The 27688-nt window shown below is 43.6% G+C and overlaps 1 protein-coding gene across 6 annotated transcripts in view; it reads left to right on the top strand.

Moving 5' to 3' along the window:
• Nucleotides 1-5377: 5377 nt before the first annotated feature.
• Nucleotides 5378-27688, top strand: part of NRXN3 (neurexin 3) — a 1012014-nt gene continuing 989703 nt past the window's right edge. For 3 of the 6 annotated variants that reach the window (XM_027638389.1, XM_027638370.1, XM_027638391.1), the window contains exon 1: nucleotides 20323-20436. The gene's annotated coding sequence lies outside the window, so the exon portion shown is untranslated. Of the gene's footprint in view, nucleotides 5398-15429; nucleotides 15449-20322; nucleotides 20437-20910; nucleotides 21072-27688 lie in introns of those variants that run through there. The other 3 variants (XM_027638371.1, XM_027638372.1, XM_027638373.1) reach the window with 3 other exon arrangements.

Raw genomic sequence — 27688 nt, 5'->3', positions numbered from 1 at the left:
ACCAGATTTGCTATGAAACACCTGTGTGGAGCTGAAGACAAGCTCTGGGTGAGTAAGGCCAGATAGAGTGAGCCTGGATTAAGAAAGAAAGAAAATGGGATGCTAGCAAGAGACTACAGACCTTCTTTCCAAATGGTTTCTAAGTTTGAATTGTCTACGGCCATACTGGCATTGAAATATCAAATGAACTGCTGCTCTTTCTTCCCTGGGGGAATGGTCAGAGCTGGAATAACTCAGCAGCCCTGTGCTGGTGGATTTGTTTTTATTTCGAACAATAATGATATTATTTCCCTCCTCCTACTGCCCTTTATTCTCAAGTGTTTAGAATTGGTATTTCTGCTATAACTAGGTCAGGGAACCTAAGTAGGTCAGGGTGACTCTCTAAAGGTAGCAGATCTAGAAGCAAAGCTGGGGAGGGAAGACCTGTCTGTGTGTGTAAACAAAAGGTGGCAATCTGGGCCTAGAGGAAGGGATGATCTCAAAGTGAAGTGGTGAGAGCCTGAGAAATAACCTTGTGGGAACTGAGGAAGGAAAATGAGGTGTGGGGCAGGGAACAGGGACTGAGGGAGCAAGAAGGTTTGGGAATGAAGTACAAGCTGATGGGAGGAGTAGAGAAGAGAATGGGATTACAGCTGTAGATGTGAGGAGAGCAGAGAAAGGGCTAAAGGGTTAGAGAGGGGCTAAAGCTGAGGAGGGGGAAAGAAAGGGATGTGTAGGTGGGAACAGCTGAGAAGGACTGGGAAGGGGCTTGCATGGAGGACAGAAGGTGGAAAAAGGTGGTGAAAAGGCTGAGATGGTGAAGTGTATCTGAAAGGGAAGGAGTGTGAAGGGGACAGCAGGGATGATCTTTTTAACTACAGAGTGATCAGGGAGAGAGAAACATGGTATTCATATAGTGTGAAGTTACCAATCCCAGCAAAGCTGTGGTGAAGCTGTCATTGTGTGTCTTCCCTCCTCTCTGGGAAGAGTGAGTATTCTGAAGGCAAAATTACAAAAGAAAAGGGATCTGGGACTCTGCTTGTGCTCCTAAGTTGCACCTCATTCTGCAGGGACATTGCTGACTTGATTTCAAAGCTCTGACTCCCATCCAAAGTTTGGTGTTCTTCTGCTGGAGTCATCAAAATCTGCTTCCCTCAAAAGCAAAGATAATGAAGCTGCAGCAATGGGAAGAGATGTTTACACCAAAGAGAAACCTCCAGGGTTTGAAAGTCAGTCATTCTTATGTGCCTCATTTTGTGTCTTTGTCACCCAGTGCCTTGCATGTTTGGGATTGGCAGGTTGAAAATGATGCATGCTACCCTGTGGGACCCCTCAAACTAGTGTTCCATGAAAATATGAAGACTTCATCTCCCCATCTGCAGCATCTCTCTCCTTTTTTCGCATTTTAGGTATGTTCATGGGTGCAAAATCAGTGCAACCATGCAGACTGTATCTGCATGGATAGGGCATTCTGACCCTGTTTCACGCACTTGAGAATACTTTCTGAACTGAGTAGGACACTGCCTTGCATTGTACCTTGTGGTCTCTCAGGCAGCTTATGTCTGCATTCAGCCCTCCTGTGATGGTTATGCTGTCCTGTTAGGGTGTTGCTCAGAGGACAGTTAAGGTGGCAGCCTGAAGGGAGGGGTGTCCTGTTTTATTATTATTATTGTCATCCATGGCTGTAAGATCCGCTGGGGTAGCGTTGGCAGTGGGGCAACCAGAGCTGTTATCTGTGGCTCACGTACGGAGATCTGCTGCACTGGACCCCTTGTCAATGGTCCTTACTCCCATAGTTGCCTTATTAATACTGAAAGTAATTTTAGTTTTCTTCTTCCATGGAGGTTTTTACTTTTGGCCTAGCTGCTTATCAAGTTTTACTGAGTTTAGCTTTTTCTATTTGTTTTGGATAGCAGTTACGTGAAGCTCTACTGAAATTCACCTCTTAAGGCTAAGAGCAGTGGATTTGGAGGAGATGGAAGAAGGCCAAAAAAAAATATTTGTTACGGAGGGGGTGAGTTTCCTAATGATACCAGCCTGGTGAGCCTTCTTTCCCTTTTTCTTTAGCAGAGATGTTGCTGTGAAGGGGCTATGCAGCTTTGGTTCTAGCAGCCAAATCCACGGATCACCTTTGGACCATTGGCAGATCCATAAAGTTATCTGTGTATAGGCACTGTAAACAGATGTAATCAGTTGGAGTCAGGGCAAGAAAAGCTTTAGGGATATTGATTTGTTTATGGTTTTTTTTATTAATCAAAATCTCTGTGTGGATCTAAGACCAAGACAAGGCAGCAGCATTTCCTCTTTACTGGCAGTAACGAGTTTTGACTATGGATAGTCTGCAATATTCCCACAAGAATAGAGGATGAAGTTGGGTTTTTCTACAAAACAGTTGGATGTCTCATCTAGGGATGCTCTTTACAATGAATTAAGCCTCTGATGATCCTACCTTGGTTGTAATTCCAAAGCTGTAATTTCATGACACCCTCTAGTGACCAGGTTAAGAGTATTAAACAACAGTTTAAAAAAAATCGAGGAACATAAAATTTGGGCTTTTTCTGTTATCTCAGAGTATTGTTTCAGGGTGAAGTTTTTCCTCAGTACTTTAATTTACTAGAAAAATTGAAGCTAAATTGTTAAATCCCTTTGGGCTGCAATTCATAGGCATTTGATCTTTTTCTTTACTCCAATTACTACTTCTGACCATGAATGCTTATATTGCTTAAAAAAATGCAAAACAAATATGAGCTTATTTTGATGGTGAAGTGTCTGGAACAAAAATATTATAGTTAGAATTTTTCCAAATATTTTATTTGATTAAACACCATGGAGTTATGAGGGAACTGGAATGCAATATGAAGAGATGAACTGTCCAGGTGTAGCAGGGAATTAATGTCACAACTTTGTAATTGAGTTTTTTGAATACAAACACAAATTTTGTGAAATTGGTAGCAATTTGCCAGAACTGTGATGACAGCATCTAATATTATTATTACCCCAACTATTATTATTATTGTCAGAGTTAAACTTTACCCATCTGCTTTCTTCTGTGCACACATTAAGAACAAGGGCCACTCTGGGACTTCACTGCAGAGTTCAGGCATAGCAAAGCAGTGTAGCTACATGCATCAGACATGAGGAAGAATCACTGCTGAGATGAGGCAGACACCTGGGATTAGTGATAGGCAGAGTCACTAAAATCCATCATGGTATTGATATCTCTTGAAAAGGAGCACCAACAATTGAAAAATTAGGGAATACCATTATGTTGTTCTGCACATGGTTGTCCTGAAATTGAAGGTGGGCCTGAGATCCAGTTGGTTCTGGTCTCCACTTGGATGAGTTTCTTCCTCTCCCAGTTCTCCACCCTGTTGTTTACCTGCTCCCCTCTTGGTGCCTTCAAAAGTAAATGCCCTACCACCCACCCAGTGTCACTTCCATAGCAGCTCAGCTCTGTGCTGCTTCCCAGCCATCTTCCTGACACCTTGTTGGTTTCCTAAGGAGACTTTTTGGTTTACAGTGCCCCTATGTTTCCCCTGTGGAGACAATGTCGTGTCACTCTTAGCTTCCAAATGCACAAGAAGGGAGACCCACATACTAGTTAAGATCATAGAATGGTTTGGGTTAGAATATCATCTAGTTCCAACCCCCTGCCATGGGCTGAGATGCCTTCCAATAGACCAGGTTTCTCAAAGGCCTATCCCACCTGGTCTTGAACACTTCCAGGGATGGGACATCCACAACCTCTCTGGGCAACCTGTTCCAGTGCCTCATTTCCTTTTGAAAGCTGGAGGGTTGAAAGCTTTTTAGGGAGAAATATGAAGGAAGCGTCTTACACATATGGGGATAAATATAATCGTATATATCAGCAGAAAGCATCTGCAAATGAAAGAAGAGAAGGAAAGCTGAGTGTGATTAGCAGAAGTTTGCGTAGCAAGCAAGAGGTGAAGGTGCAGATACATAGTTATTAAACTGTAACCCTGACACTATCTGTAGCACTACTAAAATCTATAATCTGTTAACAAGCTTTATGTTAAATTGCAAAGATAACTCTATGGCTCTATTTTGTGATTTCTGCGCATTAGACATGGTGTTGATGTCAGATTTTCCCCTGGACTAGTAGTATGTCCAATAGAAGAAGGCTACAGGGGCATATTTGCCTTATACAATATGTTGAAAAGGCCTTTCTTAGCTTTTCAGATAAATTCTCTGTTGCTTTCCTCTTTGCTTGATCTTTGATATTTACCTGATTCTTTGAAATGTATCCAATCTTCCTACTGGTAAACTACACACAGAGTAACACAGACACGCATTCCTATGGAGGGCCTTATGATATGCTGGGAATCTGATCTCCACTGTGCCAGCAGGGCAGAAAGATCTTGTGTTCTGGGCCTTGACCTGCAGCTCTGGAGATCTGCATTTAATTTTCAGCTCTGCCACATACTTCCCAAGTGACCTTGTGCAAGTCATTTATTCTCTCAGCATTTAATTATCACCCTTTTGCAGATGAGAAGTTGACACTTCTCTGCCTTCCAGAGAGTAATGTGAGGATAAATTCATCAACCTTCATGTTCTGCTGTGAACAATGGGAGTTCACTGAGGCAAAGCAAAGTCCAACGAGGAGATGAGGCAGCATAGGGAAACAAAGCAAGGATGAAGCCCATTTTAGCTAGTTAGAGAGCTATCCTGTATGAACAGAGTATATGATGTCTTGCAGGATTTTACATCAATCCTCTGAGTGTGCAGTGCTATGACCTCAGTATCCTAGCCTTCAGTATAGTGACAAACTGGAGGATGAGGAGGAACACGAGGTACCTTGCTGTCTTTTAGTACGCAGTTATCAGATGGCTCATTCGCTGATGTCACTTTTTTTATGGAGCTCCTGCCTTTTCATTTCTGTAGCTGATCTGAGTCAAGCATGGAAAATGGTCATTTACTGAGATTATGGAATATGTGTTGTATTGCAAATAGGACAAAAAGGTGCAAAGCATAAAAATATTCTCTTGGAGATAGAATGTTCTATGTCAGTCTGTGTTGTCATTGTGATTTATTATCCTAGAACAGTTGAGCATTTCTACTCTCACTGCTAAGGACTTCAATTGTATGGGACATTTCCAGCATTCCCTAAGGAGATGGCTTTCATTTGTACGGGTGACAGTGGTGGGTCTGGATCACATGAACACATATCTTGACCTAACTGCCACTTCTTCCTTTGTAGCTGTTCCTGCAAGTAATTCAAACTTGTTGCTTGGTTTTTTGCAGCTGTTGCTCTATCAGTGTTCAGAAGGGTGGATTTCAAGAGCCTTTCTCATCTTGTTCCTTCAAGAGCAGATGAGCATCCTTCTGTGTAGCTAGAGCATGAACTCAACCTTGGCATTTGGGATGCCAAGTTACATATGGCAGTTGGCCTCTTTTCAGGTTTGGGTGAAGGCAATTACTTGCGCCCAGTATAGCAAAATACTGTCAGACAGCTCTGGTCTAATTTTTGTTTTGCTCTCTACAGCTTTTATTAAAGCTAAATGGAGCTGCAGGTTTTGAGCACTTTGGAATGTCATGTTACAAGACAGACCTCTCTTCTGTTAATGGAGGTTACTGACTGTGTGGATGGAAGACATTTGTAATAACTAGACTTCATTATTTTTATTATTTTTTCCGGTACTGAAAAACTACCTTTCCCACTTGCTACTTAATATTAGATTAAAAAAAAAAAGGTCTTAATAATTTATTTAACTTCAGAATGAAGTTCTATTGTTTTGAAGCTTCCAGGAAATACAGGTAGTCTGATTGGATGTGTGCATTTTGGGATCTTTTGGAAGCCTTCTGCTTGTGAATCTCAGGATTTTATAAGATGATATTGTGTCTTGGCTAGCAGGGTCCAAGATGCCAAGTGAAAAAGGGATTAGAAACTTGGGGGCCTAGATTTTTGAATATTCAAGTGGCTAACTATTCCAGTTTGAATAAGGTGTCTCTGTATCCTTAGGATGTGAGATCTAGTTGGGGGAAGCAAGGTTGTGTTTTGGGATTTTTTTCCTTTCTGTCCCAACAACATTTTAAAAATCTCATTCCCAGCATTTCTAATGTTAGGAAGCATTCCAGGAAAATCAAGCAGCCTGTGAGAAGTAGATACTGCCTTTGCTGCATCTTCACCCTAGCTTCTCTGGAGTAATGTTGTAGGAGTATAAAACATGTTTCCTGTTAGTGGGAAATGTGCTGTAAAGAATGAAGCCTAAGTAAATATACAATAAAGAGATGTATAAAAGTGTCTGTGAGAGACAATTCATGGCTCTGTTAGTATCACAAGGAGATTTTTTTCTGGGTTTCTAAAGGCCCTTGCTGTAGTACAGAGAATGACTGTAATGCAAAACTTTAAACACCATGCTGAAAACAAACAGCCAGCATGTTCTCAGCCTTTTCAGCATCTGTTAAATAAGGAGTATAAAGAGGTGTGCTGTGGATATTAGGGGTTTGGCACACTCTTGATATTGCTGTCACTGGAAAAAGGTTATTTATAAAATGTGCTGTGGAGCAAATATGGAATTGCTGTTAATACTGAAGCAGCCCTAGCAAAATGCGCTTGGAACTCACAGGAGGTATGAAAATGCAAGAAGACCTTTCATCAAAAGATTACAGAGTGGGAGATAAACAAAACCTTCCTCTTCCTGCAGTGTGTCAGGTCATATGGGTGGGTACAGCTGATACTTAGGCACACGTAACAAAACTTGGCAACAGGAAGTGAAGTCACATGCTTAGCAGAACCTTCAAGGGCACACTCAGGAGACGGAATGTAATTACTCAGTTTGGATTTTAGCCATGATACTGAGTTAGCCCTCAGAGCAAGTATGATTTTATTTATCTCTCTTCCCCATCCTGAGAATTCTTAAGATTAGAGGTAGGTGCTGAGGACCCTGTATTTAATTTTCTTGATAAGCTTTTTCTATTACTTGCATTCTTGCCTTACAAACATGAACAAATTTAGTCTAATATCACCTCTGTGAGGCTGGGAAGTATTTTCCCATCTGATTTTTCATGCCTAGGAGTGGTCCCTGCGAGAAGTACAAGACTGGGACGGTTTGGTTTGTTCCTTGTATTGGGGATTACAGTTTGAGTTACTGTCCTTTTTCACAAGGAAAAGGCATAAATATCCAGGTTAGGAAACAATTGGTAATTTAATGAGCCTCAAAAGACTTGGTAGAAAACAGGGCATTTCCCCTTACTGCTGTCCTTGCTCATGATGAGTGCAGAATGAGGGACCAGTCACTGTATATTTCATGAACAAAATATCAAGTTTGTTCTTGTATAGTGTATTGTATGTTAGGCAGCTGGCCTGTTCCCTCTTCCTTCTGGCTGACAGTAGGATTCTCTGATCAGGTAGGGTTTCCTGTTATGTGAGCTCTACCAGTGGAGTGCACAGGGGAAGCCTGTGCTTCCTTTCACTCAAGTGTTCCTTTTGATGAAAGAGATGAGATGTTGTGCTGGTGTTGGCTAGGGTAGAGTTAATTTTCTTCTCAGTGGCTAGTATCTAGGTTTTGGCTAGGGTCTATGTTTTGGATTTTTGCTGGACACAGGGTTGATAATATAGAGATGTTTTTGTTATTGCTGAGCAGGACTTAAACAGAACCAAGACCTTTTCTGCTTTCCATACTGCCATGCTGACATGGAAGTTGGGGTTGCATGGGAGGTTGGGAGGAGACACAGCTGGGACAGGTGGCTCAAACTGACCAAAGGGATGGTCCCTACTATGTGACATCATGCTCAGCATATAAAGTCGGAGGAAGGAGGAAGGGGCAAGATGTTTGGTGTGATGGTGTTTGTCTTCCCAAGTAATCATTACATATGATGGGGCCCTGCTCTTCTAGAGATGGCTGAACACCTGCCTGCCCATGGGAAGCAGTGAATTAATTCTTTGTTTTGCTTTGCTTGTGTGTGTGGCTTTTGCTTTCCTTATTAAACTGTCTTTATCTCAATCCATGGGTTTTCTCACCCTTCCAATTCTCTGCCTGATCCCATGGGTGGGAAAATGAGCAAGCAGTTGCATGGGACTTGCCTGTTGGCTGGGGTGAAATCACAACACATGTGTTTTGTCCCCGTTTTTCAGGCAATTTCCTGAAGAAGAGCTGCACAGTGCTCTGAGGCCTGCTGCTGGCCCAGGCCCCTGTTAGCATAGAAATGTCTAGACAGCTGGTGACCCAGAATAAAAATACAAAGGCAGGTAATCTGGGAGCAGCAAGATCCCTCTCTGTTCTCCCCTCCAAGTATTATTTTATTTATTTATTTATTTATTTTGCAATCCATAGTGTGCAGCTGTTCCTCTTGCCTTTCCCTGCCGTAGGAATAGATGAGCGATGGACTGCTTTAAGTAAGGCCATGCTTCAGGGTGCAGAAAGCTGAGTTCAAAGTTCTCCATAGATGATGTTTGTACACAGAAAGATTTAGACCCATGCAGGCACAGAACTGTGCTTGTGACTTAAGCATAAGAAAAGATGTCCATATGGTGAAGTCTGGCGAGATCACAGTTCAATGTTAACCCGAGCCACCTCTCATCAGGGAGCGATCAGGCCAGTGAGTGACAGCAACAGGATCTAGACTCATAGCTCAGGTTTGCGTGTTGAAATAATCCAAGGACACGCTGCAGTGATTGGCAGTGCAGCCTTGCAGCCCAGCCCGCGTGTCGGGTGGAGCAGGTTCCGTTCGTGGGGAGGGCACAGGTGAGAGCCCAGGGCCCGCCTGTCCCGGTGCGGCCGCGGCGCGGGCAGCGCCCGGCGGGTTTCAGCACCGCGGAGAGCGGCACCGCGCCGCCATCGGCCCCCCGCCACCGCGGGAGTACGGGCGGTGCTGTTATGAAGTCTTCGTATGCCAAGCGCTTGAAGAGGATTGTTTGAAGAGAATTGGAAAAAAAAATCTAAGTTTTTTTTATACAAGAGCACTCAGCAAAATGTCAGGTTTAACAGTCAGTACTTGGGCAACACTTTTCATGCAAGGGTCTCCATGCACTTTGTGAATATTAATGAAGCTAGCTGCAAAATCAATCATGCCTTTATAATGTAGGTAGGTTTCATTATCCTTGTCTAGTTGAGGAAACTGAGGCAGACAAGGATAATGTATTTTGTCTCAGCCAGTATTGAACACGGGAAATAAAGACTATGACCTTTACGCTCTCACTAATACAAAACCATAAAACTTCTGTGGCTTTTCCTGTTTTTGGCTTTAAGAGATGTACTTCCTTCTCTAAATTACAATTCTTCACTTAACTGATCTAGACTGGCAAGCTTATGGCAAAGGATTTTCCAGCTAGCCTAATTATAGCAATTCTCACCTGCTGCCCTTCTGTTTCTTGAGGATTGATGTTGTTTTTTAAAAAAAAGAGAGTCACTAGCCCTATTTCAAATGCACATCGGTACATGTGTTTGTTATTCCTGAAAATGTTAATTTGAAGCAAAAACTTGTTCCTTTGATACTTAGAAATAGACAAATATATGTGCTGTTTTGCACTCAATTGTCAGGCATGTCCCATGCTGTTTTGTTGTTTTCCTGGACAGGTGGAGACAGAGCAGTTAGGCACTGACGGCTTCTGTCTGGTGAGCTGGCTCTTGATTGACTGATTAGCTTCTTTGTATGGCAGGCGCTTCTCTCAGCTCCATCATTAAAGATGCATCATAACCCCTTACAAGAACCTTTTTTTTTTTTTTTCCCCTGACACAGAGGGAGAGGGAAGGAGTAGTTTTGAATGTTTTACAGTAGGGAAACTTTTGTTAATATGGAAGGTCTTTAGAGATGGGATGTAGCCAGACTTCTGGCTTTAAAGCTTTGAAAAAGAAAGCAAAAAAAAAATGACAGTCAGGACAGTAACTCATCAATCCTCAAAAGATTTTTCAGATATAGTATTCTATTATTTATGTTTATAGAAATTATCTTTAGTATTAAATAGCTAACCTTTGTAAAATACATGGGAAGCAGTTGGAGAGGTGCATTTCATTTTACAATTGGAAAAAATGAGGTATGGAGAAGGAGACTCACAGACATGTTTGCAGGACTGTCAAGTTACAGCTCTCAATCCTTTCAGCTTGACAGCAAACCATGGTTTCTTCCAGAGGTAGGAGGCAAGAGCCAGGAGATGACCCCAATTCTCTGTCAGTGCTGGTATCTGATGTAGCTTCTTTCCATTTTGCTGTTGATAATGCTATCCCTTATCTAATATGTTTTCTGCCTGGAGAAGCGATACTGGTGTGTGTAACTGTGAACTTAAATTGATAGGATAGTATAACTTTGTTGTTTCTTTATAAGATAACTTTTCACAGGTCAGCTTGCATCACTTTAGAAGGAACTTGAACAAAGGAAAACCGAAAAATGGCACCTCATATTCTGCAGCAAGCATTTACACAGGGAATTGTAACTCTTGTTTAACAAGATTTCTGAAGTTACACTGATATCCCCAGTAAAGCTCTGTCTCAGACAAAACATTTACTTCTGATGTAGCACTTTCTGCATCGTTCTTGCAGTTATTGTGGTGAACTCAGAGATGACATGACCACTTCTGCAGTGATGATTGGGAATATCACAAGCAGATTGAACTTTAGTTCTCAGATTTTGGCTGGTAAAAAAGGACAAGATAATCAATGTCTTCTGTCTGCAGGCCCGTGTCTTAACAGTCAGCTTTGGTTTGTAGCTGGATGGGGTGGGATGGAATCTTCTGTTGTTATGAATTTGCCCATGCATGAGGTGACCATAACATGCTGTGTATGATCACTGGGACTCCTTGCATGGAGCGAAGCACAGTGTATTCAAGACACTGCAGTTCATCTGTGACACTTGTGTCTGGGTTATAGTAGTCCAGTTGACATAACACCTGGTGCCTCTTGCTGAGACAGTGATGGGCTAAGTAAAACTTTGTTAATTAAAACCTGTTGCAAACTTTATCTTTTATTAGGATGGTAATATGAAATGTAGGGTCTGCTAACTATTTCTTTCTTCAGTTGAGTGATTAGTTCCTATAGGAGGATTCTAACTTCTCGATACAAGAGACCAATGCTGAGAGGCACTGCCTCATCATTTAACCAGGTACACCCACTGTTTTATTTCATTTCAAATCCTGATCCTAGATCTGAAGATTAGAAAGATTCAGTGCCTCTAATGCTGAGTATAGGCATCCAAACAACATTTTGCCTGGTAGGAATCTTGTTAGAGAAATGTAACGCTCATTTTGTAGGAAGCCTGCATAAGGATTCACATACCTTTCTGCATGATGGAAATCAGGTCTATGCAGGCGTTTACAAATCAACATATGTATCATTGTTTGTATGTATATGTGGTCTAAATCTAGGAGATCTGTACGTCTGTGAAGTTGTGTTTTAAAATCCTAGAAGAAGTCCTATCCCTTCAAAGATGTACAGAGTTCTCTGTTGAGAGCTAGACATAACATAGATCCATCCTGGGATGTAGCCTTATATCTGGTTTAGTAGAAGTGTGGAAAACTGAGAGAAAACAATAATTCGATGGAGCTTAACAATGGCTTCCATTTAATTATAAGCCTAGTTGACTGGCTTCTAAGAATGTTTTATTAAGTCATCTTCAGTCAGGGGAATATTGATGACAATGGACTGTTATTGAGCTGTATTTGTGGTGATGTGAGAGGTGCACTGTGGGATGGCTGTGAAGGCTACTCTATTTTTGGGATATAAAATTGCAGTGCAAGGAGGAATGGATGGCACCTTGCTGTGAAATAATATAATTCATACCTGTTTCTTTACAGTATTGCCCTTTGAATGGGCAGTGACATGGCAGCCTTGTCTAAAGGCAGCTGCCCAACCTTTGCTCACCCATGTTCACTGCAGAGTTTCAGCTCTGTTAGGAATTGTTTGAATGAAGCAGATCTCATTCTCTCTGAGTTGCATTGGTGCAGAGCCAGTCAGCTTGGGGAGGAAAGACAAACCTGTTAAGTGGAGATTTTGCTTGTTTACTGTGTGTTTACATCTCCCCTTCAATCTTTTTTTTTCTCCTAAAATTTAAATATTTGATGTCAGTTTATTTTTATGAAAAATTAGGTTTTTTTCATTCCAGAAACAGAAAGCAATAGAGATGCCAGCATTATGGGGGCATCTGTTCTCTACTTTAATTAGTCCTTTCCCCCCTACTCATTTCCAGCCCATATGCAGAGATACATAACTCTGGGTTCTGGTTTTTTTTTTTTTTTTTTTTTTAACTACCTGTGTCATCCATTACAATGTACTTATCTGGGTGTTATGCCAAAGGCAGATCATCTATGAAGTCTTAAAAACTGCTAAATGATAAATAAGTGCTACTGATTCCCAAGGGTCAAAGTCTCTGGTCAGTGAGGTGTGCCCTCAGGGAGGATTGTTGCTTTTTCCTTAAAGTGCCAAACACGGACATGCAGATTAATCATGAATGTGTCACTTTGGAGGTGCAATATAGCAACCAACACTTTGTTTTCTCTCATGAAATGCCATATCCCTCCCATGTGCTTTTTTCCCCCCCTTAGTAAGAAGACTTGATGTCATACCACCTTCCAATGCCTTCACACAGGGTTATATCTCAAAGACTTCAAAAGGATCTAGGACTACTCGCTTCCAGAACTGACTGAGTCTCTTATTCTGGATGTGATGGATTGTGGCTATTCTAGAGGCCTTTATGCTTACTCCTATAAGTTCAGGGCTGACTTGGTTAATAGAATGAAGGAATGTATACACTGAGACCTGTATCAGTAGTCACAGCCAGTTTTGATAGGAGCTTTAGACTGATTTCAAGGAAAGGAAGAATGAAAAAACAACAGCAGGAAAAGGAAGCATGAAAGTTGGACCATCAAACCATAACAGGGTATCATGAGTTTAATTTGAGCAGGGAAGTGTATAGATGTAATGGCCCTCAGCTTATGTCAGTGGTGAAATTTATGGGCCTCTGAAAGGGCATCAGAAGGGGGAAGTAGTGAGTGTTGTATTGCATGGGAGAGTTTAAATGAGGTGACAGTGGCACCAAAAAATAGATCATGGGGAATAATTCTGGTCTGATTTTGAGGGTAATGGAAGAACTATCACCTTTGCTGATCTTTCTCACCTGTAACTCTCATGTGAATACAGCACTTCAAAGTGCTGAGAATATACACCAATATCCATTGAAGTCTGTGATAACTAAAGGCATGGATCATTCTGCAGCTAGTGGTATTGTTTCTGTAGGTTTGAAGCATCCCTCTCTGTTCTCTGCCTCAAACACAACTCACTCTTCTGCATGTTTCAGCACTCTACATGTTTTGCTTGCCTCACTCTCTGCTTCACAGCTGCTGCATTAAATCCATCTGTGGACACTTAAAAGATGCTGTGGAAATGTATTGCTTGCCTTCAGCAATAGCGGTGGTTGGCCAGCCACATTGCTACCCTAGACCATCGGCCCCAGCACTGTGGTGCTTGTGTTTGCTGGACTGTTCCTTCTGAGTGTACGGAGGTGAACACATGTTCCGTATTAATCTTCATTTCAATGAAGTTGTTTTAGTTCATGCTTTATTGCAGCGCTTTGTAATAATGCGTCTGTAATGGCAGCCCTTGGGGCAGCAGTCGCATGTGGCAGGCTGAGTGCCTGAACTGCTCCTGAGAATGACTCCAATCATACAGAATGAGGCACTCCCTGATGCACCATCTGAATTTATAATACCAATTTATGTAGTGCCCTAAAGCAAGGTTTGTATTTGCTCTGGGACACAGGGGCCAGGCTATAGAAGGGGAACTGCTCTCCATTTTTTTTACTGTCCCTTTTTCGAATATATGCATTTGTCTAGCTTTCCAGCTTGCCTGTCTTAAAGCCTAGACTGAGCCCAAAAAATGCAAGAATATGCCTTGATACACAGTGATGGGTGCAGAATCTGTAACTGGACAAAGCAGGCCTGCTGCCAGTCTCACAGCATCAGTCAGAACCTTCCACTAGGTATGGAGGGGAGACATGTAGGAGGGCACAGCCCTGCAAGCAGTGTAGGGCAGAGTCTAGGCTGCTAGTTCATTATGGACTTGCTTGTGTTGTTGGGAGTCAGTATTGGCTTAACCTCCTTTGAGAAAAGACGTGATGAGCCCAAGACACTTAGGGTTCGGTTTTCAAAACTTGGTTAGGGTTCGATTTTCCTAGATAGGTACCCAGTACGATTTGCAGAAAATACTTAAATAGAATGGATACCTAATGCTGACTAACTTTGAAAAAGAGGCATAAAATGCTGTAAAGGTCAAAAGCAGTGCTTTAGGCTTGCCCTGGAGATATGCCGTGCCTATCATTAAACAGAAGCTAAAAGGCTTTTGTCAAAAATAGTGTTTGCTAAGTGAAAGGAAGGTATGTTTTGCTCTTTTTGGCTCCCTGGAGAATTTTGCTGAAGCTACAAAATTCCCAGCCCCCACTACTTTATAGCAGCAGGAAGAGAATTTTCCCCCTTCACCCCAGTTTTATTGGAGTCCTATTTGGGGTTCTTCATCTCACCTTAAATCTTCACATTATAGACTCATGCAAAACAAAGAAGTTTACTGTCATCTGATTATGAATGAGAAGTACATCCTCCCATGGATAGAACAGTGTTTGAAAGCACTGTGTTTGTCTGGCACATAAGCAGAGAAAATTGTGTTTATCCAAAATGGTGCATAAGGTTTTAGTGCAACTGGCTGCAGCAGTTCCTTGTCCTGAGAGCTTCCCAACTGACTAGTTAGTTATAACAAGATACCTGCAAGCATCTTTCAGGAGAGCTCACGGGATAAAAGAAATTCTCCTGGGGAACCATGCTTCAGTGACTGTGGAGCAGATCCAAACTCAGTCGTGAGATGGGTACTGTAGTCAGTGTGAGGGGTCTGCTCTTTGAGAGAAAGAGGGGACACCCTGTCTTGCACTGATGCTGTTATTCTGCGCTGACGTCCTTATTCCACCTGCTCTTGTTGGCTGGGGAGGGTTTCTGTCTTGTGTGAGTAAGTGGCCAGCTGCAGGTAAGTATTTGCTGTGAGAATGCTAGGGGTTGATCCTGAAGATTGAATGCAGTACCAGATAAAAACCTCCAAACTGTCTGTGTTTCTTGTGTTAGGAGTGTTATCTAGTGGATACAGCAGGAAACATCCCTATCTGGTATCACTGGTCTTGAGCAATCAAGCTTTCTGTATTTCAGGGTCACTGAAGGGGTCAAGAGCAAAATCGAAATACTCTTAGTCTTACTTGAGGAGTTGTGAAATTCTTCAAGGAGTAGCTTCTGTAGATGCACTGGACTAGGTTTATCTTTCACTCTTCCTCACTTAAATCCAGCTTTTCTGATTGCAGGTCTTTCCATGCTCTTCCTCTTTTAGTACTCCTCAATTCCTGTTCTTACCCAGCGCTGTTGACAGACAAGCAGGTATGACATGATATTTGTTGCCAGGGAAGCACACTGTGATGTCATTGGTTAATTTTCATGGCTCCATCTGAGGAGTCAGAAACAAGGAGAGGAGGCAGAGCTCAAGTGGAGGAGGTAGTAAGCAACAAAGATCTGCTAAGTGTTACTGCGGGGGGTGGGGGTGGGCGACTGATGACATCTTAGAAACTGGAGTGATCCTGTGGAGTTATAAGACTCAAGAAACAAGAAGGGAGGGAGTTCAAAACTGGTGGAAATACTTGTTGGAAGGTTGTGCTTTAACTCCAAACTAAGGCTTTGGTTATAGCAATTTCACTGGATGCTTCCTGCTGCCTGAGGAAGTGGTTCTCTTCCTTTTCGGACAGCACTGAGTCAGGGTCACAGTGAACTTGTTGACAATGGGAGAAGGCAATCGATGTCTTTCTGTCTTAGAATGAGGTGGTGTCTAATATCTGGTGGTGGAGGTCATAAAGCCAATATGGCAACCATTAAATTTTATATTGCTGGCTGAAAGAATGTACAGCTTCTATTTTTAATTCCCTTGCACAATCAAGTGTGCACGCACATCTGTCTCATCTGTTGTTGTTATGCTTACATATTCTTAAGTGTAAATACACATGTACAATGCATCCTCTCACAATGATGCTCTTAAAGATGGTGGAAAAGAGTGTATGAGACTTGGAGAAGAGTTTGCATAATTTTTTCCCCCAAATATGTTAGTTGATGCAATGAAATATGCTTCTTTTCCCTACATGCCTTGCTCTGAATGTGCTCCTGCAGCATTTGCACATACACCACTCTTACACACTCTTCCTACAAGGAATCCTTTCATAGACACTCCTGTGTACACATGTCAGGTTTTTTTGGTGATGTGTTCTTTCATACATTTCCACACACTCAAAGATGTGTCTGTTTAGTTTCTGTTCCCTGTACACTCAGTTAAACAAAGTGGTGCTCAGAAAATTGCTTCCTGTATACACTGTGTAGAGTTTCTATTAAATAAATGCAACAGAACATGCTAGGAGGAAGAAAAAGCCTATGAAATCAAGAATAAATGGGTATGTCCTGCAAGTGGTCAGAATAACTTTGGAGGTTGAACTCCAGCTGGAGTGAAAAATGACGTTTGCAGGAGAAGAGCTTAGAACTAATTCTCTGAAATGATGGTAAAGGGACTTCTGACCAGGTGCTGTCATGATTACTTTTCCCCCATCTCTGTTATTTCTTATTATTGTGATGAGTTTTGCTCTCTCAAGTAGGATAAGGTCACCAGTGAGATAAGATCAGCTTCATTTGGCACAACCAAGAAGATCTGATCACGGTTTGGACTGCAGCTTCTAAATTCACCTTGGGTATTAACTTCTGAGCAAAAAGACACTGAAAGTGCTAACATGGCAAATATATATACACATATATATATAAAAAATAGCCAGAGAGATAAATTGCATTCTTACCGTGTTGCAAAGACTTCCCTACCACTGTTTCAATGGCAAATTCCCCTTGAGCCTCATTTCCATTAAATAGTACCATACAAATACTTAATTTCAAGGATTTGGTGAATGCCCTTCAGAGAACCTAAGGAAAAAGACCAGGATATTATACTCTGTGGGACACTGTTGCAGTGCAGCCTCTCTTCCTATCTCTCTGCCATACTCAAGGCATTAGTTTTGATTGAATCTTCTAGATCTTGTGTTGCAGCATTTGGACATCCTGACATGATGGATAATGCCTCTAAGTCCTGCCCATTCTGTCTCCAGGGTCTTTTCCAGCCTCTGATCCCCCTCTCTCATCACCCCTGCTTAACAGGAAAGGGGTGGGGGGGATGCCAGGAACTTATGATAATGGTACATGCAGTTTCTACTGCATCAAGGAAACAGGTAAGCTTCTGTGAGCCAGCTTGTTCTTCTAGCAAGATGTAAGCAAAAGCTATGTCTTGTAGCTACTACAGCTGCTGCCCTGAATTAACAAGCCCAGATCTCAGAGCAGATTAAGTACCTTGAATATGAGCAGGCCTATGTAGCAATTTATTGAAAATTGCACTGACTGAATTGCCCCAATTTATTGACAGCACTTTGTCTTTTAGTTATAACAAGCACATTGGCTTGGTAAAAAGTTTTGGAAATTTATTCTAAAGGGAATAAGCAAAAGAAGATGAATAACGTTTCTATGACTGTATTCTTGCCTTTGCCTCTTCTGTCTGGTGGTGTTGGGAGGGAGTGCCCAGGTGCCCAGGTCTATAAATCTACCACTGCTAATTTTTAAGGCCCCTTAGAAAGGGAGTGGCTATTTTCTTAATGAAGACACCAAAAAAAGTCTGATGTATCTACTTATCATCTTATAGATGGGGACAAAACACTTTACCTAGAGCATACATTTTAAAAAGTCAGGATTCCAGTGGCAAATACTGGGAAGGGGAGCAGTATTAGAGGGGGCTGGTACAAACCTCACTGTGGTAATCATATTTTTCCTTGCTCTCCATACATCTTATTTGCAAACTGCATGTTCAGACCTAGAGATGTGAAGGAAAGAATTAGAGGAATTACTCAGAAAAATCCACTCCCCTATTGAGCAATTAGAGCACTGCTTGCTCGACAGAGAACTTCTTGTACTGCACGGCTTTCCTCTTGTCTCTATTTTGCTCCACACCCCAGCAAAGATATGCCTTGCAACCTTAAAGAAACTTCATTGCTCTTCTAATGTTTTCTCACTACTCTCTGCCTATTTATAAAATGATCTCTGCTATTTTGGTGCCTAACGGTAACAATTTTTCAGAAGTAGCAGTCTATGCGTCTGAGTTAGGCACAGTAAGATTTTTTCAAAGTAGTTGTTATCTTCATATATATGTGTTCATATATAGCACTCTGAATAGAAGCTTCTCAGTTAGATGAAGTCTTCTACCCCTCTTTCTGATTTGTAGACATTTCATATATGGGGGTCCTAGGTTTTTCTTTTTCCGGTTGAAAGGATAGTGTGTGGATGAAAACCAGCCCATTTTCCCCAAATCTTGTTGGGCTCACTTTACCCTTGGTGATTAAGCTGGGTAAAAGGTGCTAGTTTGTTTTTTCTCTCAGTGGACATGCAGTTTTCTGTCTATTAAACCGAAGAGGTTTAGTTTGGAATTGGAAGTGGAGACTGTTCTCTTGTCATTGATTTTACACAGAAGATAGTCTGTTGATAGGCAGCCAGATCAAAATACGATGCAAGTATGTGTGTGCGTGGTCTTAGAAGATCTTGGAGAAGGAAGGGCCAGAGAGGGTGCAGTTTCAGATGACTGCCTCATCAAACCATTACTTTGATAAACTGCAAGCTACAAAATGCTAGATTGCCAGAACTATCAGCAAGGGAAGAAAGGTACTAGAAGACAGATTTTATTGCCAGTTGCACTTTTTAAATCTGGATTTAACTATTGCAGTAAATTAAGTAATACCTGATTTTCTTCACAGTATTTGAGACCACGATCTAATCCCATGCCCCGAGGAGGGATAGATAGTTCTTACTGCTGCTGTGTTGTCCATATAAAAAAGGAAGCTTAACAATAACCTGCCTTTGCACAAACATCTAAAGGGATAAAATCTTGCTCTTGGTATGCTGATTTTGAGTTAGGAAGATGGCCCATTGTCACCCTGTTGAAATAGGTCTCCATTATCCTCTCTGTGCATGTATCTGAATTAGTTAGGGCGTGTGAAGGACTGCGTTTTCCAGAGAAACTTCCCAGTGGGCTCCTAATACTACTTGTAACTATTATTTAGTGGTTTTGTGTACCTATTATCCACCTCAGACACAGCTGCATTTCGATAGTCAGCAAGGTGATCAATACATACGGTGTTAAATAATAATTATTTATTATTTATCAAGTACTGAGAGTAGGCTGTCTGCTATGCAAAATGTAGAGAAAGGCAAAAACCTTTGGATACGTGATCAGAAGCGGAAGGAAAGACAAATAACTTTCTGGTCTGTCCCCAAGGCAAATGCATTTCTAAGTGTCTGGTGTTGCAGTATGAACAGCATACACAAATTTTAGAAGATCATAGGGTCTAGGGTCTAGAGAGAGGGGCCAGAAGGTTTGATTTCTCACTTTTAGTTTTGTGTGAACTTCATGTGCATAATGTTCCTGCCTGCTAGTCTTCTCTGAGGTGGACTTTCAGCATGATAACCCATTAAAAAACTTGACATGCGTGTTCCCCACATATGTTTACTGTGCTAAGTGCTAATGCTGATACAACGATAAATAACAATTTCTAGGATGTCCACTCTGAATGAAATACTGACCCAAACACAGTCCATAGTGTCTGTCAGTGCTGTTATCTCTACTTTTACAAGTGAGCAAATGGATGGATAAAAAAGTTTGAGAGACTTGTGCAAGGTAAGAAGAAACTTAGTGGCTGACTTAAATGAAATGGGCAGTGTATAAACTGACTTGAAATACCCAGTAGGTTTGGGTCAAACTCTGAGCTAGAAGGGAAAAATCTTTGGGAAGTTAAAGGTTTTTTTGGGAGATGCATCGTCTGAGGAAGACGTTACCTCCTCCTGCTCTGATGGCAGGTCCCTGGTGGCAAACTTAAGAAGGAAAAAATAAGCTGCATCTTCCTCCTTCGCCTTGCTGGGACCAGAGGGGCATAAATCCCCCCTTGCTGTACCGACCCCGCTAAGGGAGCGCTCGGGGAACGGGACGCTGCCGGGCCGACGGCAGCAGAAAACCGCCGACCTCTTTGCTGGGCGGAGGCGGCGGGAGCGTGGGAGGTGAAGCCCGGCAGAGCGCTGCTGCCCGTGCCCGGGGCCGTGCCCGCTGCCGGGGCCGTGCGGACCGTGCCGGAGGCCGGGGCGCGGACCCGCGGTCTCTTTAAAAGCCGTGGCTGGGCGGGCGGGCGCGGCGCAGGGGGCGGCGGCGGCGGCGTGCGCGGGGCTCGGGCAGCTCCGGCACCGCGGCGCGCTCAGCCCTGCGCAGCTCCGCCCGCGGCTCTCACGGCTCGGCACGGCCAGCCCAGCCCAGCCTAGCCTCGCCAGGACCCCCGCAGCCTCCGCGGCTGGGGCCACGCTGGAGCCCCCTGCCCCGCAGCGCAGGCGAGCCGCGAGTTGGCGCGGCGGCCGGCGCCCGCCCGGCTGCGGAGGTGAGAGGGGGCGGCGGGCGGGGGGCGGCTCGGCTTGGCACGGCTTGGCACGGCTCGGCACGGCTCGGCGGGAGCTGCCCGCCCGGCGAGCGCTGGGCGCCGCCGCTCCGGAGCTCCGCGGGTGGGTTTCTCTGACCCTCCTCACGGCAACTGTTTGGGATCGTTTTCTCTCGCTCCCCGCTCCCGCTGCCCCGGCGGCGCTGGGCGCTGCCCGCCCGGGCGGAGTGGGCACGCGCCGAGCCCCCGGGACGCTCCAGCTCCTTTGGCCCGACTTTTTGGGAAATTGCAGTTTCCACGGCGGGGCTTTTTGGAGTGGAAAACTGGGCGGGGGGGGTTCTCGAAAAAGAAGACACTACGCTGAGCTACAGCAGGGAGACCCTTAGAGTGAGCCTGCTGTTTGACTAAAGCTTAAGGATTTGTTAAAAAAAAATGCTAACGAGAAAAGAAGACAGGCTGAAGATGAAAGTTTTTTTCTTTAATATTTTTTTCCTCTTCCAAGTCTTCGGATCTATTACGGTAGTGCCTTTCCTCCCCGCCTTCCATTTGTTTGTATTAATGATTTAGTAGCCGTCTTGCCTGAAAACTTCCACCGTGAGTGACTGCTGTGGGTTTTCAGGCAGTCAGTGACCTTAAAGGTTGGTTCAATGCTTTCTTCGTGCAAAATGTATATGAAATAACCGCTGTGTTGGGCTTTTTTTCTTTTTTTCTTTTTTTTTTTTACCGAAAAGAACCCAAACAAAACCACCATAAAATCCACCGGCTTTCTAATTTAAAAGAAAACATCATTCAGTCAGGGAGTGATGTAATTCTCCTACCTAAGGGCAGCGACTCTGGTGCTTTGCAGGTGACTTGTCTTTTGCCTACTCTTAAATTTATTTTAATGGCAATCTTATATAGCTAGGAAGTAACATATTTAACAATGCTCTTTAAGAATCCATTTTGCTAAAATTGAGCACTTTCTATTTCAATTTTTTTTCCTGATTTCTCTCCCCCACCCCAAAAGAAAACAATAAAAATGATTAGGCACGAGATCAGCGGCAGAAAAACCAAAGAACTGGGGAGGCAGAACTGGAGATAGAAACATTAAATCGTTTGTAAAAGGATACTTTAAGCTTTTTGTTTTTTCAAGCTCTTTTCCCACCTTTTTGTGGTCAAACTGTTCAACGCTTTGTTGCAAATAGTTTTCACAAATTATTTCTGTTTTTACTAAATATTATTTGTCCCTCCTGTATTTTTTACTGCCCGCAATTGTTCTGAGATAAGCACACAACCCTCCTAAAAAGGTGAATATTGAAATGACCGCTCACCAATACCTGCTTATTGCATATTTCGAGGGGCTATTTTTTGAGGGGTTGAACTCTTAACTAGATGGGTGAAAAGTCTACGAGAGATGTTGAGAAGGTGGGAGAAAATTTGATCACAAAAGATTCTCCTTGCTGTGATTATACAGTCAGTTATTAATTGTAACGTTAACCAGAAGGGTGTTACGTCTGTCACTGGTTTCAGTTAAAATGGTCATCAGTGTTAAGTTGGGCAAGTTTATCTAAGGGTTGGTAGTATTTTTGTGGGGAGGAGATTGCAGAGATTGTTGCTCACGGTTTTGCGACTGAACGCACTTTATCAGCTGAATGAACTAGATTATTGTATAGACGTAATTTTCCATTTCTCTATTGGTTTCTTTTTGGTATTTGACACTTTTTAAAATGTTCATGGCTCTCTGACTAAGTATCTGGTTTTTGGGAGTAGGGAGGTGCAGCTAGGGACACTGGAAGTTTGGGGATAATGTGAGCAACAGGACTGTATTTCTTTATTAAAAAAAGAAAAACAAACCCAGAGTTAGGAGGTGAGGATTCTCTTTCTGGAGCATTCGGGCACCTTCTGGTGGGGTATGTCTCTAGGCTTTTAATTATTTATTTCACTTTTGTCCTTTAAAAAATGAAGTAGAGCGAAACCAAAATGAAACAAAGTAAAATTAGACTAAGCGTTGAAAAATAAATAAATAAAGTAAGGGAACTGCTGGAAACCCAGTACTTGATTTCACCAACCTGGTGGTGATGGCTTCTCGATAGAAGCGATATCTGCCGATATCACCCCTGTTCCATGGCTGTAGCCTGGCCTCATTTTACGCTGCGTTTCCACTGAACATGTTGACGTGCTGCTGCTTATATAAGGAGAAGAACAAATTCAAGCAGATTAGTGCTTGGGATTTTGAGATCGGCTACCCAGATCGTGTTGTGCGTTTTTTTCCTTTCCTTGGGGGAGCTGATGGGGAAAGCTGGAGAATGACGGGAGGGGATGAAATCGGAATGTGTGGTTGGGAGAAGATGGGGGTGATGCGGGGAGCAGCTTATTCGCATAATGTCTGTGCTGCGTCCCTTTTTCTTTTCTTTTTATAAAACCCATTATCTCTAAAAACACATTATTCTTCAGCCCGGTCTAAAAAAAAAAATAGTGGGAGGGGTTATCATAGCGAGGGGGTTTGGTATGGGAGTCATTAGACCCACTGCTGCAAAACCAAGATACAGAAATCCATCTGCACCAACATTTCGGGGGGAGGGAGGGCGTAGAGGGGGGGGAAGGGATGGATTGTCTATCTTGGATTAGCGAAGTGGAGCTTTGTATTCTTCATTTTCCTCCCCATTTTCTGCTATTTTCCCCCATCCCCCCCATCCGCACACCCGCTTTCCTCCTCCCAGCCCCCACACCCCTGAAGGTTTCTCATCCCTTGACGAGAAAATTCTGTGTTACATCCTGATGGCTCTGCGGCTTTTTTTTTTAGTGCATCACAACAGTGGCACGATGACCTTTGCTTCATGCCACACAGATCTGGGTTCCCGATAGGACTGTGACCGCAGCTTGGGCACACTCATACACCCATGGTCATGTACCTTGGATAGCCTGTGATTTAATTCTGATTTTTGCATGTATGGCTTTGTTTATGCGTGTGGCTGATAAAAGTTGGCAGAGGGTAAGGAACGCAGTAAATGCCAAAGGCACGTCCATCCATTTCGCCAGCCCCTCTTGCCGTTCTCTTTTCCTGGTCATTGTGTCACACATCATGAGATTTTGTACTGGGGAGGGATGTGCCCTATGTGGATGGTAGGGGCCTGGGGGTTGAAGGGAGTGTATATGTACTGGAGAGGGAGGAATTGTGTGGGGGGAAATGGATCTGACGATGCTAATAACATTATTTTGGTCAAATGAATGTCTGGTGATAATGATTCAGTGTAACCATCCGTGAAATACATGCTTGCGACACACTGGAATAAAGGTTACTCCAGGGAGCTCCATCAGAGCCAGGCATGCTCAGGGGAGTGAGCTGTCCCCTTGATGGGGGAAACAAAATTCATAAGCATCCCAGATCCCTTCCCTTTCCAACGCCTTCTTGCATGTCCGAGCTGGAGGGCATTGCGATCGAAAGAGGGGGTGGGCTGCACTGGAGCCAGGACGAAACAAAGCCTTCCCGCTTCATCCTCCTGTGCCATCCTCTCTTGCCCTCTTTGAGCTTAACTGTGCTGTTGATTCAGGCGATACAGGAATATCGCCATTTCCATGCAGTCCCTGCCGGAGCCTGGAGGGTGGTGGATTGAGAGGCGGGGAAAAGCTCCTTGTGTTTCTGTTGTAGGATGTGCAGGAGAGCCATGGCTTTTCGTGTCTCAGTAGAGCAGGGAAAAGGCTGGGGTGGGGGAGCAAAGGGAGGTAGGAGTCTCTTATTCTATCCATTCTTCCTTCCTTCTTTCTGCATGCTAGAACATGGGGAAGGGCCTGACAAGCCACAGTGAGTGGCTGCAGGTGGCCAGTGTGCAGGGATGGGGGAGCTGAGGCAGTGAGAGCGGGAGGCTTTTCTCTGCATTTCAGGAAGTCCAGGACCCTCTCTAAGGCTCAGAGACCTGCTCAGCACCCTCCTCCTCTGACTGTGAAGGACCTTCTTGCTTGGTCACGGGCTGCTCGCACCCAGGCAGAGGGGAGCTGTGGGAGGAAGGTTCTCCTGTGGTTCTGCCAGCTGCGGCTTCTCATCTCCTGTGTGTGGCTGTGCCTGCTCTGAGGTCTCTCTGTTTCTGGATCTTTCCATGTCAAGAAGCAATAGCAAAAGTTGAATAAATAGATCTGTCCAGACCTATTGTTGTTTGCCTTTTGCTTTTCTCCTTTCTTTCTGACCTTGAGGTACAATGGTAAACTACAGCCAGGAAGATGGGGGCAGGGGTGTGTCCAGTACCCCACATAGTTGGTGTAGGTGATGTCTGGAGAGAGTCCCCTGCTCCCCTGGTTTATGCTCAGCAAAGCTAATCTTGCTTCAGCTGCCCAGCTTTACCAGTAGTTACTTTTTGATCTCTTCCTGCCCTCCCTTTTACCCCAGTCACTTTGGAAATTATTATGCTGCAGCTGCAGTGCTTGTAGGAATCATAGCATAATAGAATAACCTGAATTGGAAGTCCAACTCCTGTCCTGCACAGGGCGGCCCCAAGAATCACACCACATGGCTGAGGGCATTGTCCAAGCACTTCTCGAACTCTGGCAGCCTTGGTGCTGTGTCTGCTTCTCTGAGAAGCCTGTTCCAGTGCCCAACCACTGTTTCCTAATATCCAGCCTAAACCTCCCCTGACACCACTTCATGCCATTTCCTCTGGTCCTATCACTTGTCACCACAGAGAAGAGATCAGTGCCTGCCCCTCTTCTTCCTCTCTTGTGGAAGTTGTAACTGCAATGAGGTCTCCCCTCAATCTCCTCCAGTCTAAACAGACCAAGTGCCCTCAGCTGCTCCTTATAAGGCTTCCCCTCTCGACCCTTCACCATCACTGTAAGCCTCCTTTGGATGCTCTTATAGCTTTATATCTTTCTTATATTGGATTCTTATATGGCTGCTCTCAAACATAGTGGCCAGCTGAGCAACAGGCAGAGTGTGTTTGCAGGGCCTGCATGCCTGCTCCCTGCCTTTAGAGGCTGCCTCCCTGGTATTCTGCAGGGCAAAGGTGGGCCTTAGTTTTATAGTTCCTTCTCTTCCCCAGTGATTAAAGTACTGGTGTGTTCTTGTGGCACAGTGAGCCCGCTTTTATGAATTATTTGTTAACAGGAATAGGAAAAGTTGCCAAAAGCATTATTGTAGGTACACTTCAATGATTACCATGTGAGTTTTGTAGCTCACCATGTCTCTTGTGCTTCCTTGAACTTTCACAGCCAATGGAGAAAAGTGAACATAGTGCTGGAACTTACTCCTGCCCCTGAATGTTTTGTATTCTTGAAGTGAGAGGGGAACGCAGTTCCTCCAGAGCATTCGGAGAATGAGGGGTGGGGCCAAGGGTAATTTGTGGTAGCAATGATGGTGGATTTTAAGTCTCTGTGCAAAAAGGAAATAATTATGCCTCTTCCCTCCCTTTCTTTCTTCCCTTTCTAAGCAAGTTACCAAGCCATTATGTGCAGGCAACTCTTACTGGTTTTGTATTAGAATTGTATTTAAACCCTCAACCTAGATATCACTTTCAGACTGCACATGATGGTTGAACTCTTGTCTGGCTTATTCCTGGAAAGGGAGAGTTTAGTTCCCTGTTTGTTTTAGCAGCAATGGTATTTCAGTGGATCTGCTGAACTTTTTTTGTTTTCTGCAACCTCCTCTGGGGCTCTTTAGTTTATTTTTCTTGAGAAGCAGAGTGTGTTTTCCCCCCTTGATCTGTTTTCCTTTGCCCCTTCCTTAGCTCTGTGCTCAGGGCACGTGCAGGTGGATGTCAGGATACTGGCTGAGCTGTGACATGCTGTATCAAGGATAAGGACACACAGTGATCTGTCCAAGAACAAACCGAAGGAGTTGGAAGCTTTATGATGACCAAACACCAGGATAAGAGATGACCTCCTATGATGATGCAAGAGACATGATGTTTAGTTTAAAAACAAAATGCATCCAGCTTTATCTGCCCCTGCCCCCCACCAGCATGAAGAGAAGACAGACTTTATTTTGGGACTATTGCCAATGCAGCTGGGGCCAGGAATTACATGAATTTTGGTTAAGCTTTAGAAATTTTTATCAGCTCTCTTCTCCCCCTCATCCCCATCTTCTAGTTAATAGCAGTCTCTCAGTCTAGCAGAGTTGGTTCTTAATTCAAACAGCAAGTGGTGAGAAAGATATTTTGCATTTTGGAAACCAAGATACCAGAGGAATTGGGAGAATCTTGAAACCAGTACACTACATAATCTTGGTCCAGATTGTTTGCTTTTTCTTTCCTTTGTTTTCTCTTCACTTGGGCATAGACAAAGATAATTCATGTGTATAAAGGACTCTGAGAATCAGAGAGGGTGTTTTGACTTCTCACCACTGTCCAAACAGCCGGACCAAGACATGTTTGTAGAAAGACAGCACAAAGAAGTGAGAAGTTTGTTCTTCCTTTCTACTTGTTGCAGGCAGTGGATGAGCTTTCCCCTTTCCCCTTTCCCTCCCCTCTTCCTTTTCATTTCCATGACTTTGGGTTGGGCTAACCTGACTATGGTTTTATTGAAGTCTAGTAAGGATGAAGTGCAGTATCTCTGTAGTGACATGCTTGAAAAGTTGAGCAATAAGACTCCTAGTGGAAATATGCCAGTGATGTTGGAAGATCCTCCATTCTTCCTTAAGGGAAGGTGAGAATGTGATTAGTCTTGTTGCCCTTCACAGAAAATGGTGCTCTCTGAGCACTGTGGACAGCTCTTGGGAACTGTACGCCACACAGCCAGCTTGCCAGAGTCTTCTGCCTCTCAAGACTCTGGGCTGCTGCTGGTGGATCTACTGAACTATGTCACTATGTGGCTTTTCAGAGGGTGGTGGAAGTTCACTTAGAGCTGTCAGTTCAGCTCTTTCTGAAATATGGCCCCTTGCTACAGGGTGGATTAGCCCTTCATCTGCTTTGCTTCCTTGCGTCTCAGAGCTTTCTCAGAACTTTCTCCTTGTTTCTTGCAGGCATGTGTCCGAGTTCTCTCCCAGGCATGCTCCCCTGCATGTTTTTTGTCTGCTGGTAGAAGGAGTGAACTGGCATGTTGGTAAGGGTATATCAGGGATTCGGGGGACTGTCAGCATACCTGTCATCTCTCAGCAGTGTGCTCAGCTCCTGTCCTTTCCAAATTCCTTTTCTCTGCCCTTGATGGTGAGGGAGGGCTTATTTCAAACACAATCTGCTTGTGGCATACCTAGCCCTGCCGCTTGTCATCCATCACATCATGGGAACTAATTAACACTAGGAGCTTTGGATCCAGGGAATGACAGTGCTAGGATAGTAGACTCTTTCAATGT

This window comes from Corapipo altera, unplaced genomic scaffold, assembly GCF_003945725.1.
Source record: "Corapipo altera isolate COAL_440 unplaced genomic scaffold, ASM394572v1 23, whole genome shotgun sequence".
Lineage (NCBI taxonomy): Eukaryota > Metazoa > Chordata > Aves > Passeriformes > Pipridae > Corapipo > Corapipo altera.
The sequence above is the reverse complement of the archived record's forward strand: the minus strand, read 5'-3'. Positions and strand labels throughout refer to the sequence as shown.